General features: G+C 45.8%; 1 protein-coding gene and 1 non-coding gene across 4 annotated transcripts in view; both read right to left on the bottom strand.

Moving 5' to 3' along the window:
• LOC145410059 (sodium/calcium exchanger 1-like) overlaps positions 1-15000 on the bottom strand; it is a 238962-nt gene that overhangs the window by 187979 nt on the left and 35983 nt on the right. The window lies entirely within an intron of this gene.
• Positions 8686-8804, bottom strand: LOC145410286 (5S ribosomal RNA). Its single transcript, XR_013899249.1, has one exon. It is a non-coding gene; the product is annotated as a 5S ribosomal RNA (ribosomal RNA).

The raw sequence follows: 15000 nt of genomic DNA, 5'->3' as shown, positions 1-15000 counted from the left end.
CATATCCAGCCACTCAGCCATATCCACCCACTCAGCCATAGGGAAACAAAGCCATGCAGCCAAAATTGGGCCATCTCGCTTCAGGTAAACCGGCATTTTTGTGTGTTTAGAGAGGATGGTATATTGTTACGACCCTACCACGACCCTCCCAACCCCCCCACCTCATACCTACGACCAGGAGGGGTTGTGGAGGGGTTATGGGGGTTGGGGTATGGGGGGAGGGGTTGTGAGGGGGTTGTAGAGGGGTTATGGGGGGTTGGGGTATGGGGGAATGGGAGGGAGGGGTTGTAAGTGGGTTGTGGAGGGGTTATGGGGGTTGGAGGAATGGGAGGGAGGGGTTGTGAGTGGGTTGTGGAGGGGTTATGGGGGTTGGGGGAATGGGAGGGAAGGGTTGTGAGAGGGTTTTGGAGGTTGGGGTATGGGAGAATGGGAGGGAGGGGTTGTGAGTGGGTTGTGGAGAGGTTATGGGGGGTTGGGGAATGGGAGGGAGGGGTTGTAAGGGGGTTGTGTAAGGGGTTTTGGGGGGTTGGGGTATGGGGAAATGGGAGGGAGGGTTGTGGAAAGGGAAATTGAGGTTGTTTTTGTGGTAAGGTAAATTTTTGGTGCATATGTTACTTACTCTCCTTCATCCCGTTCTTAAGACATACGGCAAGAAAGGGGTTAAGGAGGTGGCGGTATAGGGAGGAGGGGTGTGGGGGGGTTGATGGGGGGAATGGAGGGGGGATGGAAGGTGTGGGTAGGGTGTGGGGGGGCAGTTGAGTGTGGATGTGTGTGAGGGGTGGAGCTTGTGTGGTCATTATCTCTAAGACCATACCTCGCCTCCCCCCCCCCACTCCACCCCTCATCATCCCACAGATACGACCCGAGGGCGGAGGGAGGGGGGAGCAGGAGGAAAGGGATTGTGGGGTGGGAGGAAACTGTGGGGAGGAAAATGGAGGGAGGAGGAAGGTGTTTAAAGTGGGATCGAGTTTGGATATTTTATGAACCTTCCTCACCCCACACCTCATCCACCCCCCCTTACCTCTCCTGGGGGGTTGTGGGGGGGAGGTTTAGGGGTGGGGCGGAGGGGGTGGGAGTGGGGAGTGTGAGGGAAGGATATTAAACACGTGAAGGGACGGGGTTAGAGTTAGACTTGAATATTTTACGAGCCTTTTCCACCCCGTTCCAGCAGCAGTTGTGTATTGTAATTATAGAAAATGTAGCTGTGGCCAATTAATTATCTGTCTATCTACCCATCTATCTATCTGTCTATCTATGTATCTGTCTGTCTGTCTGGTTTCCGATAGAACGCGAACACTATCCCAGGCAAGGGCGGGGAATTATTTGATCATTTTCGTTATACCAGTACACCCACTAATACCATACCATTACACCAGTCCTAACACAGACCTAGCGTGTAGTTAGTATGGACGGTGGGTATTGGCGTCAAGATGGTGATATGTAAGAGGACTGCTGGACCTTCGGGAGCGGAATATCTGTGCTTAGAGTCGGCCATACACACACATACACACACACACACACACACACACACACACACACACACACACACACACACACACTCACACACACACACACACACACACACACACACACACACACACACACACACACACACACACACACACACACACACACACAACGGGAAAGGAGGTGTGTGGGTGTAAGTGTTGAACAGGAGTGTGGAGGCGGGACGAGCGGTGAGGTGAGAGGACGTGAGAGAGATTAAGTGAAGTGTATTAGTGTATTATTGCATCCTGCCCCCCTCACCCCTCCACACACACACACACACACACACACACACACACACACCGGGGGAGGAGGAGTGATGGGGATGGGTGTGTAGGGGGAAGAATTAGGAGGGGGTAGTACTCGTGTGTGGGTGGGGGTAGGGGGTGAGGTGGGATCGTGCATTAATATACTGTTACGACCTAGCTTACCAACACTACCTCTTACTTACGACCGGGAGGGGGATGTAGGGGGGGAGAGGGTGGGTGTGGAGTGCGAGGGTGGAAGAAAGGGGATGGTGGATGTGAGAGGGTGGGTATTTATTTTTCTCCCCAATCTTGCTTCACCCCACCCAACCCCACCACCCCCTCACACTTGCCCAAGAGAGTGGGGGTTGGAGGGGTGATGGGGTGGTGGTGGGGGAGGAGGGGAGTGAGGAGGAGATGTGAAAAGGAGAGAATAAGGAGGCGTGGATGTGACAGGGTAACTGGGCATTTTTGTATCCTAGCTCTCTCTCTCTCTCTCCCCGCCACAACACACACCTACCTCCCGTTTGAGGTGTGTATATGTGTGTGTGTGTGTGTGTGTGTGTGTGTGTGTGTGTGTGTGTGTGTGTGAGGGGGGAATGAGAGGGAGGGGGTTGGAGGGAGAAAGGAGGGAAAGGGGAGAGGAGAGGAGGGATGGAGGGAGAAGGAGAGAGGAAAGGAGGGATGGAGGGAGAAAGGAGGGGAAGGGGAGAGGAGAGGAGGGATGGAGGGAGAAGGAGAGAGGAAAGGAGGGATGGAGGGAGAAGAATATGTGTGAGAAAAGACAAAATTAATGTACTTGTGTATCTTTTCTTACGACCCTCCTGTCAGTACCACCTCTTACGTACCACCAGTAGGGCCAAGGAAGAATGAGGAGGGATTGGGAGGGGTTAAGGAAGAATTGGAAGGGATTGGGAGGGGTTAAGGAAGAATAGGGAGGGATTGGGAGGGGTTAAGGAAGAATAGGGAGGGATTGGGAGGGGTTAAGGAAGAATAGGGAGGGGTTAAGGAAGAACAGGCAGGGATTGGGAGGGGTTAAGGAAGAATAGGAAGGAATTGGGAGTGGTTAAGGAAGAATAGGGAGAGATTGGGAGGGGTTAAGGAAGAATAGGGGGGATTGGGAGGGGTTAAGGAGGATGAAGGAGGGGTTGGAAGGGGTTAAGGAAGAATAGGGAGGGGTTAAGGAAGAATAGGGAGGGGTTGAGAAAGAATTGGGAGGGGTTAAGGATAGGGAGGGATTGGGAGGGGTTAAGGAAGAATAGGGAGGGGTTGAGAAAGAATAGGGAGGGATTGGGAGGGGTTAAGGGGGTTGGAGGAGAGATTGGGAGGGCTAAGGAGGATAGAAGAGGGGTTGATGGTGGGGTTGGAGGGATAGGGGGTGGGACAAGGAAGGGGGTTGGGAAGGAGAGAGAGAGAGAGAGAGAGAGAAGTGAGTATGCTAGATTATTATTTATTTATTTATTTATGTTACGATCAAACTATTAAATATTCAGGGTAGCAGGGGATTACACCAGGTTAGAGAGAGAGAGAGAGAGAGAGAGAGAGGTCACTGGCTTACACTTACGAGGTCACCTTTTTTACCAGCTGGAGATTATACATTCCTGTGTGTGTGTGTGTGTGTGTGTAGCATAAGCAGGACTCAACGCCGACATACACACAACACTTACAGAAAAACAAACAGACAAACACAGACACAAACAATAAAGTTTTGTTTATTACTATTATTTCACTAACAAAAAAAAAGGAAAGAAAGAAAACGAAAAGCCGCCAAAAAATAATTAAAAAAAAACAAGAAGAAATTAAAGACAAAGAAAGATTTAATAATAATGTTGAAAGGATTTGGAGTAAGAAAAGATCGCTTATGCAAATTAATTTCTTTATCAGGAAAGGCGTATCAGGAGTATTAGAGTGAGTGAGAGAGAGAGAGAGAGAGAGAGAGGAAAAATAAAGGATGAAGGAGAAATTCGAAATAAAGTTGGAGGAGAAGGAATGATGGACAGCAGAGAGAAGGAAGGAAGGAGCGAAGGAGGAAGTGTAGAAGGAATGATGGACAGCAGAGAGAAGGAAGGAAGGAAGGAGAAAGGGGAGAGGAAGGAAGTGGAGAAAGAATGATGGACAGCAGAGAGAAGGAAGGAAGGAAGGAGAAAGGGAAGAGGAAGGAAGTGGAGAAAGAATGATGGACAGCAGAGAGAAGGAAGGAAGGAAGGAAGGAAGAGGTAGGGAAGAGGAGAAGGAAAAGAGCGAGGATGAAGATGAGATGAGAGGAACTGAAGAAAGGAAAAAAATAAGGACTATGGTGATGATATTTTAGACGAGATAGATAGATAGATAGATGGAGAGAGAGAGAGAGATGGGGGAATGGGGGGGGGAATAAATAAAGGAAAGGAAAGGATGATAACTGAGGAGGTGCGAAAATTTATGATCATATTAAGGAGAGAGGAGGGACCATCTCTCTCTCTCTCTCTCTCTCTCTCTCTCTCTCTCTCTCTCTCTCCCTTCCTCCTCCTCCTCCTCCTCCTCCAATTTGCATCAAGTAATCACCACTCCCATTCCACTTATTAAATTACGATAAGTGAGTCACAGGTGAATAAAACTGAATAAATGAGAATGAATAACTGAATGAGTCGATATGAGAATGGATGAGAAGTGAATGAGACTGAATGAGTGTTGATGAATGAGGTCGGATGAATGGATGAGATGAGGATGGTGGGTAAGGGTGGGTCTGAGACGAGATAAAAGGTGAGATGATGAGATTAGAGGTGAGATGAGACGAGACAAGGTGTGGTAAGAGTCGAGACGAGATGAGATAAATTGAGACGAGATAAAAAGTGAGATGATATAAGAGGAGATGAAACGAGATAAGAGGTGAGATGAGACGAGATAAAAAGTGAGATGAGATAAGAGGAGATAAGATGAGATAAAAGATGAGTTAAGAATAGGTGAGATGAGATGAGATTAGAAGTGAGATGAAATAAGAGGTGAGACGAGATGAGATAAAAGGTGAAATGAGGTAAGATGAAATGAGATAAAAGGTGAGACGAGGTGAAATGAGGTGAGATGAGACGAGATCAGAAGTGAGATAAGATCAGTATAACATGACTTCTGTGAGCTAGGGTGAAAATGACAGTTACGTAGATATAAGAAAGTGTGAAGGGTGACATGAGTGAGACATGAGTGGTGATGAACAGGATGAATAAAGTGAGTGTGAGTGAAAATGAAAGAAATGAATGAGAGAGTGAGAGATGGGGGAGGGAGAAATGATGAATGAGTGATGGTGAATGTTAGAATGAATGGAGTGATGGTATGGGTGGAGATGAATGGGTAAATGAATGGAGAGAGAGGGGAGTGAGTGATGAATGAGAAGTGAATGATGAGATTGAGAGATGAGTAAGTAGAGTTAAGTGATGAATGAGATGAATATGGCATAAGTGAAGGTGAGTGAGGATGAATGACGAATAAGTAGTGAGTATTAATGATGGAGTGAAAATGAATGAGATGATGGAAGTGGACATGAGTGAAGATGAATGTGAGAGAAAATGAGTAAATGATGAGTAAGTAGGCTTCTACAGTGACTTATTGTGATCCATCTCTCTCTCTCTCTCTCTCTCTCTCTCTCCCTTTTCTTGATCCCTTCACTGATCCGGGTTACCTGCCTCACCTGGGACCATCCCGTCTCTCTCTCTCTCTCTCTCTCTCTCTCTCTCTCTCTCTCCCTCACTCACTGTACTTCCATCCTTTTTCTGCCTCAATCTTCCTACCATCTTCCTCACTGCCTCTCCCCACCTCAGCCTGCCTCTCCCTGCCTTACCCTCGCCCACTTTGCCTCACTCTGCCTGGCCTCTACCCGCTGTCTCCTTCCAGTCTATTTACTGCCTACTTCCTCTGCCCTGTCTCCTCCCGCCTCAGCCCTGCCTCAACCCTGCCTCACTTCTGCCTCACCTCTATCCCGCCTCACTTCTTCATTTCTCCCCCTGCCTCACTTCTGCCTCACCTCTATCCTGCCTCACTTCTTCATTTCTCACCCTGCCCCACCTTTATCCTGCCTCACTTCTTCATTTCTCACCCTGCCTCACCTCTATCCTGCTTCACTTCTTCATTTCTCACCCTGCCTCACCTCTATCCTGCCTCACTTCTTCATTTCTCACTCTGACTCACTTCTGCCACACCTCTTTCCTGCCTCACTTCTTCATTTCTCACCCTGCCTAACCTCTATCCTGCCTCACTTCTTCATTTCTCACTTCTGCAACACCTCTATCCTGCCTCACTTCTTCATTTCTCACCCTGCCTCACGTCGCCTCAGCTCTTTTGTCCCTCACACTTGCATTTCCCACCCTGCCTCACCCCTGCCGTAACCCAACCCAGCCATGCTTCTGCCTCATCTTTATCCTGCCTCACTTCTTCCTTCCTTAGCATGCCTCATTTCAGCACTTCTCACCCTTGCCCTGCCTTACATCTTTCTCATCTCTGTCCTGCCACGCTTCTGCTTTTCTCACGCCGCCTTAATTCTGTCTTCCTATCCCTGCCTCACCCCTGCCCTGCCGTACTTCTGCCTTCCTCACCCTGCCTCACCCCAGCCTCATCCCCTTCCTCACCACTGTCTTATTCCCATCTTCCTGCCTTCATTTGCCTTGTCTCCATCGTATTTCTCCTACTACGACCTCACCTTGGACCACCCCTACCTAACCTGCCTCACCTCTTCCAAGCCTTCCTTACCCCTTCTAGCCTGCCTAACCTCTGCCTACCCTGCTCACCCCCACCTACCCTGCCTAACCCCTGCCTAACCTCCCTCACCTATGCCTAACCTCCCTCACCCTTCCGTAACTTGCCTCACCCCTGCCTAACCTGCCTCACCCCTGGCTAACCTGCCTCGCCCTACCTCCGTCTAATATATGCTCGCACACTGCCGTACGCATTTCCCATTTCTCTTACTGCCTAACCCACCTGCTTCTCTCTCTCTCTCTCTCTCTCTCTCTCACACACACACACACACACACACACACGAGAATCCTTAATGTAATCACCATTCCGGGCGACTGCATTCCGTGTTTAATTACGCGTTGTGGTAATGATATCGCTGTTGTAATTCACTAAGCCAAGGTGTGGAGTTTTCTTCATTTTCATACTCTTCTTTTTCTTCTTCTTGATCTTCCTCTTCCTCTTCCTCCTCCACGTCGTCGTCTTCTTTTTCGTCGCCCGCTTCTTCTTCGTCGCCCTCTTCTTCTTCTTCTTCTTATTATTATTATTTTTATTATTATCATTACAATTATTTAGTACCATCATCGTCATTATTATTATTATTATTATTATTATTATTATCATTATAATTATTTAGTACCATCGTCGTCATTATTATTATTATTATTATTATTATATTGATTAGTTAATGTACAGTATGTTTTGACCATGAGAGATAGATATATCGAACCATATAGTGGTAAATAGATAGATAGTGAGACAGATAGACGTTGGTGGCAGACAGATAGGTAGATACCGATAGACAGACACAAGTATCTAGACTAATACATGCTTTATATACAGATAGATAAACAGCCAGCCATTCAGATAGATACATGGATGGATGGAGAGACGTATTATTCAGACAGACAGACAGACAGATAGATAGATAGATAGATAGATAGATAGGCAATATAGCACAACAGCAGCGTGTATGGTGCTGGGGCTTTTACTGTTAACTTTTTAATATACGGACCAAATGGTGTGTGTGTATGTTTGATGGTTAACCCCCATCTCTCTCTCTCATATATATATATATATATATATATATATATATATATATATATATATATATATATATATATATATATATATATATATATATATAATCAGCCGTTTGAGTGTCCGCTGCAGGATCGGCCTATCCCGACCGAAGTATGGACGATACAGCCAATGTATCTCTACCAAGTGGCTTAGGCTGTCTGGTAGAGATTGTATGTAGGGTGAGAAGTGCTTGTAAGTGTAATTATAGTGTTGTAGTGGCTTTGGATGTGTTTGTGGTCTGTGAACCAAGTGTAATCGTCCAGCGCAAGTCGACTGGGTGCAAGCATACTTTATAGTATGCGACACTGGTTCAACCACAGCACCCCTGGTGTTCGCCAAAGCAGTACATGGCCGGGAGAACGCTTCCAAAGTTTATTACCCTGGCGGGGCGCGAACCCTCGCTCTCCAGTGAAAGTAACGCACACTTTACCACTGAGGCTCCATATATATATATATATATATATATATATCACACACACAGGTTTGGCTTCCTTTTCTTCTTCTTCTTCTTAGTAGTAGTAGTAGTAGTAGTAGTAGTAGTTTACCGTACACCCATTGCTAGACAGATAGATAAAGCAAACCATAGATTGATCAGTAGATAGACTGTCAGATGGATGGAGATTTATTGATGGACAAATAAATAGATAGATAGAAAGACAGACAAGTACAGCGAAAAATAGATGTTTGCAGATAGATATACAGCCAACCTTTCCGATAGATGGATGGAAATATACACAGATGGATAGATAGATAGATTGGTAGATAGATAGATAGGCAATAAAGTACAGCAGCATCGTATATTGTGCAGCGTATTTTACTGTTAACTTTCTATGGTATAGGCCAGATGGTGTGGGTGTGATGGTTCTCCCCCCCCCTCTCTCTCTCTCTCTCTCTCTCTCCCTCCCTCCCTCCCCATATATATATACGTAGACTATATAGCATATTGTCCATCTGTTTATCTATCTATGTCTATCTATCTATTTTTTTTTGTCTCACCTTCTACCTGTTTCTCTTTCTCACGATCAATAAATTTAATTAGTTCATTCATTCATTGCCAGACGCCATGTATCCCAAACAGGGTGGCCAAGGGCTTAGAGTTAATTGTTTTACAGGGAGGGGCACTAATCCTCCACCAACCCCACTTGACACGTAGGGATGCCAACAGCATCTGGTGTTCCCAGGCGGTCACCCATGCAAGTACTAACCAGACCCAACGTTGCTTAACTTCGCTGATCGGACGGGAAGCGGTGTACTCAACGTGGTATGGCCGTAATTAGTAAAAAAAATAAATAAATAATTAAGGATTTAATCAACAAGAATATAATTACCAACATCATTATTTTTTTCTTTAATTTTATATTGATCTGCTGATTAATTTAGTTCTTTATATTTTTATGGAGACGACCGTGATACCTTTTCTTCAGTGGATTATTCCCTGACTGAATAAAATCGTCTGGTGGTTAGAAGAGTAAAATATCAAATGCATTTTCGTTTATTATTATTATTATTATTATTATTATTGTTGTTGTAATTGCCCGCTCATAGTTTATTTAAGAGTATGGTTAATAGTCAGAAAATAGTACAGTTAATAGTCCCCTTAATAGCCAGTGATTAGCCTTGTTATTAGCCAGTCAGTAGCCCAATGAATAGTAAATAGTCTAATAAATAGTTGTTAGTAGAGGCTGTGTGTTTATTCATTGGCAGAATGGTTGATTTGCATATAGTGTTGGGACCTTGTGGCTCTCTCTCTCTCTCTCTCTCTCTCTCTCTCTCTCTCTCTCTCTCTCTCTCTCTCTCTCTCTCTCTCTCACACCATTAGCATTTAGGTGTATATGTGTGTGTCCAGGTATTGGCAGACATGTATGAGCTTATGAGTGTTTATGTGCACATGTATGGATGTGCGGATTTTTCACGTACATACGAAGGAATTATGTATACAGCACGAATTTCCTCCTATTTTGATAAGTAACCCCCTAAAAAAAAAAAAATGGATATAATAGGTAAAAATTTGAATTACTGTGTCGATGTATGCTCAGAATTTTCACGTCCTTTATATTCTTCATTCTGTCTATCCTTGAAAATTTCCTTCATGCATTTTGTACCCTACAATGTCCTGCTTCTCACTTTTTTCCTGTACTGGACAAGCCGGGGGGTCTGGAGGGTGGGGGAGAGCCTTCTGCTGTGCTATCCTTTTCACCTACTTCATTACCTTGAGTTTTGTGTTAGTGTTAAGGCCGGACCATCTCGCAGGGACGGTATGGTCTGTGTGGTCTGTGTAACTATCCAACTCTCTCGCTGTGTCTGTCAATCCGTCTGTCTGTCTATCTGTCTCTGTTGCGCGGGTGATTGAGTGAGTGATCGATGGCTCGTGCTTTTCCCCGTGTTACTGAGAGAGAGAAGGGGGGGGAGAGAGAGAGAGAGAGGGGGGGGAGAGGGAGAAGATATAAGGATTGCAAAAGTGTAGAAGAAGAGGGAGACTGGGAGAAAGAGGAAGGAAAGAGTAAATAATAACAAAAGAGGAAGAAGAGAAATACAAAAATGCGGAAGAGGAGGAGGAGGAGGAGAACGATGATGATGATGATGATGAGAGGAGGAAGGAGTGGATAAGGAGGAGGAAGAGGAGCATTAGAGGAGGAAAACGGAAATGATAAGAATAGTGATGGAAAGGAAGAAGGTCTGTTAAAGAAAAAGAAGAGGAAATGAAGACAAGAATTTCAAGATTACACAACAGTTGAAAGACTGAGAAGAAGAAGAGGAGGAGGAGAAGAAGAAGAAGAAGAAGAAGAACGGGAGGTGGAGGAAGGGAAGAAGAGGAGGAGAAGTGTAGGAAAGAAGAAAAGGAGGAGATTGAAGAGGAGAGGAAGTATGAGTTGGTTTGCAAGAGTAAAGAAGATGATGAGAAGGAAGAAGAGGAAGAGGCAGAAAAGGGGGAAAGGGGATTAGGAGGAGGGAGGAGGAGGAAGAGGAATAGAAAGAGGGAGGAGGAGGAAGAGGAATAGAAGGAGGGAGGAAGAGGAAGAGGAATAGAAGGAGGGAGGAAGAGGAAGAGGAATAGAAGGAGGGAGGAAGAGGAAGAGGAATAGAAGGGGGGAGGAGGAGGAGGAGGAATAGAAGGGGGGAGGAGGAGGAAGAGGAATAGAAAGAGGGAGGAGGAGGAAGAGGAATAGAAGGAGGGAGGAAGAGGAAGAGGAATAGAAGGGGGGAGGAGGAGGAAGAGGAATAGAAGGGGGGAGGAGGAGGAAGAGGAATAGAAGGGGGGAGGAGGAGGAAGAGGAATAGAAGGGGGAGGAGGAGGAAGAGGAATAGAAAGAGGGAGGAGGAGGAAGAGGAATAGAAAGAGGGAGGAGGAGGAAGAGGAATAGGAGAGAGGAAGAGGAATAGAAGGAGGGAGGAGAAGGAAGAGGAAGAGGAATAGAAGGAGGGAGGAGGAGGAAGAGGAACAGAAGGAGGGAAGAGTAAGAGTGCATGAGTGCAGAGAAGGATGAGGCGAAAAAAAGGAGAGAAGAGACAGAAGAAGAGAAAAGGAAAGAGGAGGAGGAGGAAGAGGAAGAAGAGGAGGAAGAAGAAGAAGTGGTTTAATAAGAGTAAGACAGGTTTCAGTTTCCGCTGCGGACGTTAAATTCATCTCTCTCTCTCTCTCTCTCTCTCTCTCTCTCTCTCTCTCTCTCTCTCATTAGCTTTCAAAGTACACATCAGTTTACTAGGGTCCTGAGAGAGAGAGGGAGAGAGAGAGAGAGAGAGAGAGAGAGAGAGAATACTATAAGCAGCGGTAGAGGAAAGAGGGATTATGAATGCTTACAGGGGAGAGAGAGAGAGAGAGAGAGAGAGAGAGAGAGAGAGAGCAGGAAAGAGGAGAGGCGAAAATAGAGTTAAAGTGAGAGAGAACCATAGGGCATATCGACTGCGCAGGGATGTTAAATATAGTGAGAGAGAGAGAGAGAGAGAAGCTGCTTGAAGAGTATGGTGTTATTCTCTCTCTCTCTCTCTCTCTCTCTCTCTCTCTCTCTCTCTCTCTCTCTCTCTCTCTGTCCTTCCTGCTTTTGAGTATTTGCTCTAGATGTGTGTGTGTGTGTGTGTGTGTGTGTGTGTGTGTGTGTGTGTGTGTGTGTGTGTACCCCTCTTAGTATGTATGTATGTAAAGAGGAATGAGAGGCTGGGCAAGCATCCTCCTCTTGGCTCTTCCTTCTTCCTCCTTTCTCTCTCTCTCTCTCTCTCTGGTCTCTTCCTTCCCTTCCTGTCCTCTTCCTCTTTCTTTCCTCTCTCACCCTTTTTCTTTCTCTTTTTCTTCTTCGATTTCTCATCACTTTCATTTTTTCTCCTCCCCTCTTCCCTTTTCCTCACCCCCCTTCTTTCTCCTCTCTCTCTCTCTCTCTCTCTCTCTCTCTCTCTCTCACTTTTCCTCTCCTTCCCCTCTTCCATCCCTTCCCTTCTTACACTTTCCTTCCCTTCCCTTCCCCTCCACCAGTCTCCCCCTCTCCCCCTTCCTTTCCCCTCCCCATTCTCTTTTCCCTCACCCATCCCCACTCTTCCCTCCTTCTACTTCCTCATTTCCCTTTTCTTCCTTTCCTCCCCATGTCAGCCTCCCCCTCCCCTCCCCTCCTCTCTCTTTCCCTCCCCATTCACTTTTCCTATCTCGACCCTTCCCTCCTCTCTCCACCTCCTAATTTACCATCTCTCCCTCCCTCCTTTCTCTCCTGCCCCCTCGTTTCATTCTACCAGTCTCCTGCCTTCCCCTCCTCTCCTCTCTCCTCCCCTTCCCTCCCCTCCCCTCCCCTCCCCTCCCCGTAAGCGTTAATTGTGACCATCTAAGCGGAATTGAACCCTGTCTCATATAAGCCCCGAGGTTCATTTTCTCTCTCTCTCTCTCTGCTTTTAAAATTTCCTCCTCTCCCCCTCCTCCCTTCCACTCCCGCCTTCCCCTCTTTTCCCTCGGCTCTCCCTCTTCTTTCTCTCCCTTCCTCTTTCCCCTTCCCCACTTCCTCCCTTCCTTCCTCTCCCCTCTTCCCCTCTTTTTTCGCCCTCTCTCCCTCTTCTTCCCTCTCGCCTTCCCCTTTCCTCCCTCTTCCCTTTCCTCCCTCTTCCCTTTCCTCCCTCTTCCCTTTCCTCCCTCTTCCCTTTCTCCCTTCCTCTCTCCTCGCTCCCTCTCTCCCTCTTTCCACCTTCCCTTCTTCCTCCACTCCTCTCCTTTTTACTTTTTCTGCGGGTTCCAGTTTCACCCCTCCAGTGCATGGGCGTGAGGTCAAACACACACACACACACACACACACACACACACACACACACACACACACACACACACACACACACACACACACACACACACACACATACACAGATAGCCCTAAAATTGAACACTGATCCTTTAGAACCTAATTTAAACACGTTGTAGCCCATTTATGAATCCAATTTCGCCTGTATAAGATGAGAAGAGAAGAGAAAATGAGGAGAGAAGAAAAAAAAGAGCTGGGAAGAGAAGAGGAGAGAAGAGAGAGGAAAAAAAGAAGAGATAAGGAGAGGAGAGGAGAGAAGAGAATAGAAAACAAGAGAAGACAAGGGAAGAGAGGAGAGAAGGAAGAGAGGGGAGGAGAAGGAGGAGGGGGCAAAAAGAGAAGAGAAAAGGAGAGGAGAGAAGAGAACAGAAAACAAGAGAAAAGTAGTAAAGAAAAGAGAGAAGAGAAGAGGAGAGGAGAAGGAGAAAAAAGAGTGGAGAAAAGGAGAGGAGAGGGGAGAGGAGAAAAAGGGAAGAGAAGAGAAAGAAATACACTTATAAAACTCCTAAGTAGTTTATTGAGCTGAGGAGAGACTTAGCAGACTTAACTGGTAAGAAATTAAGTCCCTTTTCCTTTTATTCTATACCCCTTTTGCCTCAACTTGGCCCAGATTTCCGTCCTTCTGCTGCTTATTTCACGTAGCTCAGTGGCAGAAAAGGCGGTGCTTCGACTCGACATTCTTTCCGTAGCACTTCTTCGTGACTAGCATCTTATAAATCTGCTGTTACAACTCAGCTTTTAACTGTTATATACTAGTGTTAAAAAGAATACTATTATGTTGTTACGTAAACCCATTGTTAGGATCCATACTACTACTACTACTGCTGTTGCTACTACTACTACTGGTGCCACGACTACTACGACTCTTACTGCTACTACTAGTACGACTATTACTACTATCACTACTATAACTATTACTGGTATTACTACTACTACTAATACTACGATTATTACTGCTTCTACTGGTACGACTATTACTACAACTGCTACTATGGCTACTACTGCGTTTATACAACTAATAATAATAGTAACAATAATGATAAGAATAATTTCAATTACTGCCACTGCTATTACTACAACTACTACTACTACTATTGCTACTAAAACAACAACTACTGCTATTATCACTACTACTGTACTACTACCACTACTATTACCACTTCACTCTCTCTCTCTCTCTCTCTCTTTCTCTCTGACGCAACTTTGCAACCAGGAAATGCGATTAGTTTTTAATCCCCAGGCTTCCTTCAGCAGAGAGAGAGAGAGAGAGAGAGAGTGTACATGAAAAGATGAGATACTGATGTGTGTGTGTGTGTGTGTGTGTGTGTGTGTGTGTGTGTGTGTGTGTGTGTGTGTGTGTGTGTGTTTGTGTGTGTGTGCGCACTCAGAAAGAGGTAATGAAAAGAGTTATCATCAGCGTCATCATCATTATGCTCTCTCTCTCTCTCTCTCTCTCTCTCTCTCTCTCTCTCACACACACACACACACACACACACACACACACACACACACACACACACACACACACACACACACACACACACACACACACACACACACACACAAAACCCCCCAAAATATCCCCAGTCACAAATAAAGCAGCTCCCTTCATCTTCCTTCATTTCCCTCAGTCCCTTACACACCTCCTTTATTTTCCCTATTACTTTGTTCAGACGATTTTATTTAGCCTCGTACTGAAGGAGTTAAGGGAGGGGGGGTTTCACGTCCCCTCCACTACCTCAACCCCCCCAAACCCCCCAGGAGAGTTCTAGTAAGAAAAAAGGTTCTCGTCCTGAAAGGGTTATATGGTACTCACAGAAAGGTATATGGTTGTTGTTGTTGTTGTTGTTTGTTGTTGTCTTCCACTAGTCGGTACTTACCTGTAAAGAGAGAGAAATAATATTAGTAAGGTTAAGTGGGGTCAATGTGTGTGTGTGTGTGTGTGTGTGTAGAAAAAGAGAGAGACAGAGGCAGAGGGATGGATAGATAGACAGTGAGAAATAGAGATGAATAGATAGATATAGGGAGAGAGAGAGAGAGAGAGAGAGGGAGGGAGTGAGTGTTGACGCTCATGTGAATTTATATATTACTGAACATACACCACAATCAATTTTTACCCACTACCCTCTCAATACTTCCCTCCTGCAGCTCCCTCAGTATTCCTCGATCTTTCTCACCTCAGGGAAGTGGGAAGGAGAATT

The sequence above is a fragment of the Coenobita brevimanus genome, chromosome 84, assembly GCF_032717465.1.
Source record: "Coenobita brevimanus isolate Jiangsu-jjx chromosome 84, ASM3271746v2, whole genome shotgun sequence".
In the NCBI taxonomy this organism is placed as follows: domain Eukaryota; kingdom Metazoa; phylum Arthropoda; class Malacostraca; order Decapoda; family Coenobitidae; genus Coenobita; species Coenobita brevimanus.
The sequence above is the reverse complement of the archived record's forward strand: the minus strand, read 5'-3'. Positions and strand labels throughout refer to the sequence as shown.